This window comes from Diadema antillarum, unplaced genomic scaffold, assembly GCF_040938485.1.
Source record: "Diadema antillarum isolate AM-2024a unplaced genomic scaffold, OU_Dant_1.0 seq00001540_RagTag, whole genome shotgun sequence".
NCBI lineage: Eukaryota > Metazoa > Echinodermata > Echinoidea > Diadematoida > Diadematidae > Diadema > Diadema antillarum.
In genome coordinates, this window is record NW_027272271.1 from 400,249 (window position 1) to 408,602 (window position 8,354).

Genomic DNA, 8,354 nt, shown 5'->3' on the forward strand with positions numbered 1-8,354 from the left:
CTCAAGGCGGTGGGTTCATAGGCACTCCCTTGTTCCTGTTGAATGTCTCTCTTTCTAACATATCGTGTCAGTGTCACTCAATTGACTCCAAATTCATTGGCAGCACTCCGCACACTCTGTCCGCAAGCAAAAGTATTTGCTGCTGGCTCCATTACATCACAAGGAATATGTCCTCTCGTTGTCTTTCGCTTGTAGTTACACACTTTTCATGTGCTTCTGAAAGACAAGAATCAATTATGAAGTATGAAAACTTCCATGAAATGAATCCATTAGAAGTAAAAAAAAAAATGAAGGAGAAAAAAAGAGAGGAAAGGGGGGGGGGAGTATCAAAAGGTGGGTATGCCAGTGCATGGGGGCCCTTGCGGTTTAAGTTAACCCTAACTTACCTGGGCTATTTAGCGAGCTTGAATTCCTCGGGGTGGGGGGCATTATGGCCCCCCCTTCAGATCTTGGCCTTTGATCGCATGATCGCAGCAAAATTTTGCATGAACATAAAGCCAGATGTAATCTACAAGACTGTTTGGTTAAATTTTCAAAAAAATTTGCATTTTCTATTTTAAATTAATTAATTATGCAAATTTATGCAAAAAAAACCCCTCATTTTCGTCTGTAATTGGCTTATAAAAGCTTATGGAATGCTGATTTTTGGTGTAAATATTCCTGGAGTCATTCAGAACATTTGTGTATAAAAAGAATTCAGTATCAAAATTAATTTCTTACGCTTTTTATTGTTTTATCAATTTTGTATGTATTTCTTTGTTTTTGCCCCCCCGGCCAGGTAAGTTAGGGTTAAGATGTCTTAATTAGGTATTTTAACCACAAAGGCATGTGAATTGCTTCATAATGTATGTGGCAAGTTTGGCCAAACCCAATGGGGCAAATTAAGCCATGGCTCAATTTGCCCCATAGGGTCTGGCTCAACTTACCACTGTTTGACTTTTATGAGAAGTCTTGCATGAATACACAAATCATTTATATCAATTATGTGAAAGCTTTGGTGAGAATAAAGACATGGACAAGGACTACCAATTGTCATCTTATGTCCACATTATCTCTATGACGCATAAGGATAATGAGGGCACTTACAAAAGTACCTGGTTTACACGTTTTGACTTTTTTTGCTGAAAATCACATTTTCCCCTCTGACCCACTAGCTTGTGTTTCAATCTAGAAAGTAAAATGGCTGGGTGAGGGGTTATGATACAGGTCCAAGTTCCACTTCAGCGGATGCCTTTCAATAATCCAGGGGCAACATTAAATGTTGCACCTGCTTTTGTCTTGGGATAAAGTGAAGTAGGGAGAGCACATGCATCAGGAATGGTCTGAGTGGACGTTATTCTCCAGTGGCTTGATGCCTTATAGAGACGACAGTTACCAGTAGTTGGCCTTCTTGTCCTTGTTCAGGAAATCGCTGATTGACTTCTCATTGATGTTAGGTAGAGAAATGTGTGCATCAGCAAGCACACCGTTATAAATCCTGAACTCTGTTGACGATGCGTTTGTATTGCTTCATTATCTTCCTGGATATCTTAGTCGGAGATGACAGATTGTTGACTGCGAGCAGATTCTTCAACATTTTGACAATGACATTGTGATTCCTCGGTGTTCCTCGCAGCCTGGGCATACTTCATCCAACTGAACTTTCTTTTCCGTGCTGCTCTTTTCTCAGGTGATTCTTGACAAAGACACGTGCCAAAAAGGGTGCAATCCCACTTAATCTCATACGTATTGACACTTGCTAGTTAACCTTCTTTCCCTTGTTTAGGAAACTGCTGATTGATTTTACATTGATATTTGGAAGAGGAGTTCGTGCATCAGCAAGCAACCTGTTATCCCAAACTCAATCAGCGATACGTTTGTGTTGCCCCTTGATCTTCTGGGCTATCTTAGTCGAAGATGGCTGAGTGCTGACTGCTGGACGATTCTTCAACATCTTTATCACTACATAGAACAGCCACAATTCATCTGTAATCCTCGCAGTATGTGCGTAGTTCATCCAACTGAGATTTGTCTTCTGTGCTGCACTTTTTCAGGCAATTCCTGACCAACACACGTGCCAAAGAGGTTGTAGCCCCACTTGAACTCATACTTTTTAATGAAAGATCTGGCAGAGAAATTTTGGTCTGTATCGTCTGCAAGTTTTACCAGAAGAACAGCAAACTGTTCCACTTCTTGAAACCCTGGAAGATGGAGATGTTTAGGGCCCATCAAAACATCTTCCACTGCTGGGTTGGCTTGGTCTGTGACGACATCAGACTTGACTAGACATGCATGTTTTACACTGATCTCGTCTATGGGGTCAAAGCCTTGGTCCTGCTCCAACTCATCTTTGATGCCCTTGTCATTATCGTCTGCAGTGTCCTCCTCATCTGGTTTGTCTTCTTCATCCTCTACAAGCTGCTGCAATTCCTCCACTGGGGAAAAAAAAACAATGAAAAGAAAAGAGGGATTAAATTGGAATTAATATTCTATTTGTTACATGCACACTAACATATTTGATATTGATGAAAAACATCATTGCAAGTAGTATTTTCAACACAGCTATATCATGAACTCATACTGAAGATTATCAAAGCAATGTATGAGCAGACTTTCATCATACATGCCTTTGTGTATGTAGTAGTCCGAGAGAAGTCAGAGGACTTGGGATAGATGTACTCCAATCCAAACAGTTCCTTTCCCTATGGATTCTCGGGAGGGGCATCAATGACACCAAGTTGGTGTTCAAAGTCATGCTATGGGCCAAACGGGATCTCTCTTTCCTGGTTTAGCTATTGAATTTGGTGGTAATCTATCAGTGATGTCACTAGCAGCTTCTCTTTGATAATCTTTCTTGCCTCCAAAATACCACAATCCTGCAAACACAGCATTATCAATTTCAATCTGTTACAGAAAGTAAATATTCTCTGGGTGCTGTCCCTTTGCTTCTCCTTCAATATACATGAAAAACAAATTTCTTTCTTTTTCAATTATCATTTTATATATTACATTGCATCCTAAAAGATCAATTAAATATTTGATCAGATTACCTAAATAAGCAATAATAAAAAAAAGGAACACATGTTAAATCCTCACCTGCATACACCCGAGGTGCGTGCTCGCGACAGCCCAATGGTCGTCTACGGCCTTCGAGGACTTGAAGAGGTAAAAAATCTGCAGTTTTCGAACTCTTTTGTCAAAAGTTTTTGCCGAGGAACTTCGTGAATAGGCGCGAGGTGATGTAGGGTGGTGACGTCAGCGTATCATGATTGGCAGCTGAAGGAACGAGGTGTTCTGATTGGTCCATTAGAGAATCCGTCCTCGAAACTAGACAGGAACAGAGCAGTTTGATTCGTCTGTTCCTTTCGGAGCAGTTAGGAACAAAGAGCAACGATTGGACTGTTCCTAAATGGCTCATGTACTTGGCGGAGTAACTATCTGGGAATACCGGGTGTTGTAGGCTTTTTGCTGTTTAGTTTCCGTTTAGTTGACATTTTCTTCTGTGCAATGTTTTTGCGTTTGGCAATTTCCAGGCTCATTTTCTTTTCTTTTCTTCTGAAAAATCAAATTAAGCAGAAAAGATGACAAGACCTGTCAGGATGTTGGAACCGCGAGTATGACAGCAAGGTCAAGAGATGCCCATTTGCCCTGAATCTCTTCTGATAGACACGGCTCGGTCATGACGTCAGGTGTCTTGCCTATCATCCACAGATCTGCTTTGTCAAGATTGTCGGGGTTGTAGATTTGTTCGTCGTAGGGCAAAATGCACATAAGAATGAGGTGGCAGAGAAGAAGGAAGCTCCACAACTTTGGGAATTGGTGCCTCGGAGAGCACCTTCCTTTTGGACTTCACCTTGGGCTGAGCTGTAGCAAGGTAGTTGGCCCTCTTCTGCTTGTTTATGAAAGTGTGGATGGATTTGGATTTAATCTTAGGAAGAGGGATAGCAAGGCCAGACAAGATAGCATCATCTCTGATTCTGCTCCCAATCTTCTGGTACCTGGCCTTGGTGGAGGCGACCATCTTGACAGGAGAAAGGGTGGCGACCTGTTCGTGATTCCTCAACATCGTGATAAGTAGGTACAGCAGTCTCGATTCCTCCGTGATTTGGGTGGCAGCTGGGTACCGCATTAAACCGAACTTGGTTTACTGCGCCACGCTGTTCTCTGCAGACTCGGGGACCAAGGTTCCTGCCGAACTGCGTATACCCCCACTGGGACTCATACTTCTTCACGAAGTTCCTGGCGCTCTTATCATGGTCGTGAAGCTTCCCTGCCGCTGCGACGATCTGCTTACTGAGAGGAGCTGGGATGATGTGCTGATTCCCCACAGCCAGCTTCAGGAGCAGCAAAACAAGATCCTCAAGCTCTCGAGATGAAGATTGGATGGCCTCATCAGCATATCTTCCATTTGGGGCGAGACCTCAGCTTCGACTTTCTCGTCCGTGGTGAGGACAATGCGCTTGACAGGAACAGCATCGACCGGGTGTGGGGTAGGGGCTTCCTCGCCGATACCTTCATCATCAGACTCGGCTTTGGTCTCTGACTCAGACTCGGACTCTACCTCATCCTCTGCTTCTTGTTCGACTGGAAGAGAAAACAAGAAAAAAAAAAACAGATTACTCATGGTGTCAAGAGAGAGTTTCATCATTTATTATACACTGCTAACATCACTGACGAGTACTTGCTAAGCTGAAAAGAGAGAAAAAAATATATGATTAGCAGCAAATACACACAAGATTTTTACAAAAACATCATGGACCTGTATTGTAACCATTGAACTCTGGAGTGTCGTCATGCTGAATTACCTCTTACAGGAAACTGAAGTCCTTTTCACTGGCGTGTTATGTTGACACCACCATCTGTGCAATGACTTTCAACGCTCATTGAGCTCATTGAGGGGTTGGTTTCTCTGGTTGCTAAAAACTCGTCCACATGCCACACTGCATAGCCCACTGTGTTCTTCAACCAGCGGAAAGTCTTACCCTTGCGCTTGCCAAAGGTAATGACAAGGTCAGACCTCCACAAGTCTTGACCACATTTCCTGGCCTCCCTTTCCACTGACTTTGGGTCCCACCAAAGTGTGTCACTTTCCTCCTATTTCTTCAGCCATAAACGAGACCTGGCACTCCACTTTGATGTAGAGAAACATAGACCGTAGCTGTGGCTAGGTAATTAGATTGTTTCTCTTTCTTGGAGAAGAAAGCAGTGATTGACTTAGCATTGATGTTAAGAAGTCGTTGACAAACTGGGCAGCCAGCCACACGCTGTATCCAACGACATTTGACAGCAACCATTTAATCGACTTGCCCATGTATCTGCCAAATGTAAGGACCACCCGAGTGCGCCACATCTCCCCAGCAACCTCTCTCGCTCTGGCCTCGGCAGTCACCGGGTCCGCCACACATCGTCCACGATCTTGGAACTCTGTGCCATCTCAAAATACTGCTCAGCCTCATCGCTTCTACAGAGTCTGGGCTCCTCACCATTCTTGCCGATGAAGATGGGGATTTCTGGCAGGAAGTGCTTTTCCTGGTGGTGGCGGAGGTGCTGGGGTAGCCTGAACCTCTCCTCGCACTTCTCACAGACGAGGGTCTTCCCCTTGGGGATCTTCTTGTGTCGGGTGAGGTTCGACTTTACCTTGAATTATGAGTTACACTCATCACAGGTGTAGAGCACCTTGGTGTAGATGTTGACTAGGCCTAGAAAGAGATGTTGGAAAGTTAGAATAAATTATTATATTAGGCCCTTAAACTGTTTGCAAAAAAACTAAATCATGTAGATAGGCCCAAATTAAAAAAAAAAAACAATCTGGGGATCATCCACCTTCAGTTATGCACCTGGATTGTATACAAGGCAAAAAAATTAATGCATATTGATCAATTCGCATATTTATTTGCAAAAAGAATAAAGTAAACCCAAACCAAAAGACAGCCATTGAGAATCATATTTGACGATTTCCACCACAAAAGTCAACAGGTGGGACAATGTAAATGAACGATGAGCAAAATAATGAGGAAAATGTTCAATATTTCGAAAATTATTGACTATTTGGTATCAGACAAGAACAAATTAGTAGCCATAGGATAAAACAATACCGAATTTAACGATATAAATTAAAACTTCAGGAAAATTACCGACAAAATTATTTTTTTTGTACGTATTTTTACCTGTCTCGCGCTAATAGACAAGGAGACGTCATCACACTGAATATTCCAAGATAGTTTGCCCTCTAATCCTGTCACATCAAGAATGTGGTGATGGACTTGGCATTGATGTTTGGCAGAGGGATGTCAACTCCAGATAGAATTGGGTCATCCCTCGGCCTGTCCACTATTCTCTTGTACCTCGCCTTAATCTGTGCTGCTGTCTTGGTGGGTGATGAAGTGATGCTGACCTGTGGCTGATTTTTTATCAAGGAGACCAGCAGGTTCAGCAGCCTTGATTCTTCTGTGATGGATGATGCTTGGGCGAACGGCATCCAACCGAACTTAGTTTTGTGAGCAGCACTAGACTCCTGGGATGCAACACCCAGGCATCAACCAAAGAGAGTGTAACCTGACGCTGACTCATACTTCGTCACAAGTTACGGGCGCTTCTGTCATGATCGTGAAGATTTCGGGCAGCTTTTGCGATGTCGTGTCTCAGAGGGGCTGGGATGATGTGCTGATCCCCATCTGCCAGCACAGGAGGAGGATGGCGAGGTCCTCAACTTCTTAAATTCCTGGTAGATTGAAATTTGAGGGCCTCAGCAAGACATTTTCCATTACAGGAGACACCTCCTCATCTACCTGCTCCTGCTTGGTGAGGAATATGTGCTTTGCTGGCACAGCATTCACTGGGTCATCAGGTGGAGGGTCCTCACCGATGCCGTCATCCTTGGACTAGGCCTCAAGCTCAGTCTCGGACTCCACCTCTTCATCAGCTTCTTGGTCAGCTGTAAATAAACGAAATAAGAAAATACAGATTGTGAATTGATAAAAAGAATAAAAGAGTTTTACACTGACTGCATGACCTGACCATCTACTTCAAGTTCAGTTGTGGAAAGAAAAGTGAAAATAAAAAGAGATGATTAACATTATCATGAAAAATTAGCATGAACAGTGACATTACAGCATCTTTGTCATGATTTCGTAATAAGAGATGATTAATAGCAAAGATCATGAGAATTAACATGAACAGTGACATTACATGCATCTTTGTCATGACTTCATTACATGCAATAATTGCTGAGGTTGTATATTCATATAATTAGTATCATGTACAGTGGACTCTCATTTTTACAAACTCATTTGGCCCAATGAAATTCTTTTCCTATCTCCCCCTCCAAAGCTCATGACCACACTTCTTGGCTTCAGCCTCCGCAGTCTTCGGATCCCCCAGATCTTGTCGACCACCTTCTCCTCCATTTTCCAGATATGATCCCCCTCTGCAGTGTTTTGCATCTGGGCCCCTCCATCTCGATTTAGAGGAATCTTGGGGTAAGAGTGAAGCTTTATGTGCCGATCAAGATGTAGCTTGAGCGTTAAACTGCTCCCGCATTGATCACACTTATACCCTCGCTCCTCATAAATTTTGCGGTGTCTCATGAGATTTGATTTCACCCCAAACTTCATCCCACACTCTGGGCGCTCATGTAGCACCATACCTGCGATCTGTTTTTTGACACGATAAATACATGAACTCCGTGCACGATCGTATTACGTACACTCTGTTCAATGTGTTCTTTTCAAATGCTTTACGTATATGGGGAAATTTGAAATAATTGTATGATTTAACCCTTAACAGTAATGAATATTTTCCCACCAGAAAATAACATATGAAAGGAGGGGAGATTGGTGCTACTCCCATGCATGCGTCCATGCATGGGGAGACCAGCAGGCTGGCTGTCTGCAAGTATTGGTGCATTTATCAAAACTCATGGGCACATTAATTGCCTAATATTTCATTTAATATTGAAATTTAAGTATTGTTCTTACCCCAGTTCGACTGGATTGTCAGTGCACAAACAGGTGTGGCTGTAATTCACTTGTACATTGGCAGTGGTATTAATATTCATTGGCAATGTAGGTAGGGCTAGTGCAGCTGGTGGCGTGTCAAAACTTAACTCTCTTGTTTTCCCGTGCACGTTTTCCGGTGGTAGTAATTGTTTTCCACTGTTGGGGGGGGGGGGGGGGGGGGGGGGTAAGCATTGACGTTGGAAGCACAGGAGCATCTGGAATCATCTTTAACTGCTCTGTCAGCAGGGTGTAGTGAAAGCGCATTCCACACACCTGCCTGGCAACAGGTGCATATTCCAGCTCTTATGAAGCTGTCTGGCGGGGTTGTACATGATGAGTTGGGGCACTCGATCTTCGCTCCCAGGACCCCTACAGGCC

At 43.3% G+C, this 8,354-nt stretch overlaps 1 pseudogene; it reads right to left on the reverse strand.

Annotated features, from left to right (window-relative positions):
* Positions 1 to 1,992: 1,992 nt before the first annotated feature.
* LOC139710567 (uncharacterized) lies at positions 1,993 to 6,853 on the reverse strand (annotated as a pseudogene).
* Positions 6,854 to 8,354: the final 1,501 nt, after the last annotated feature.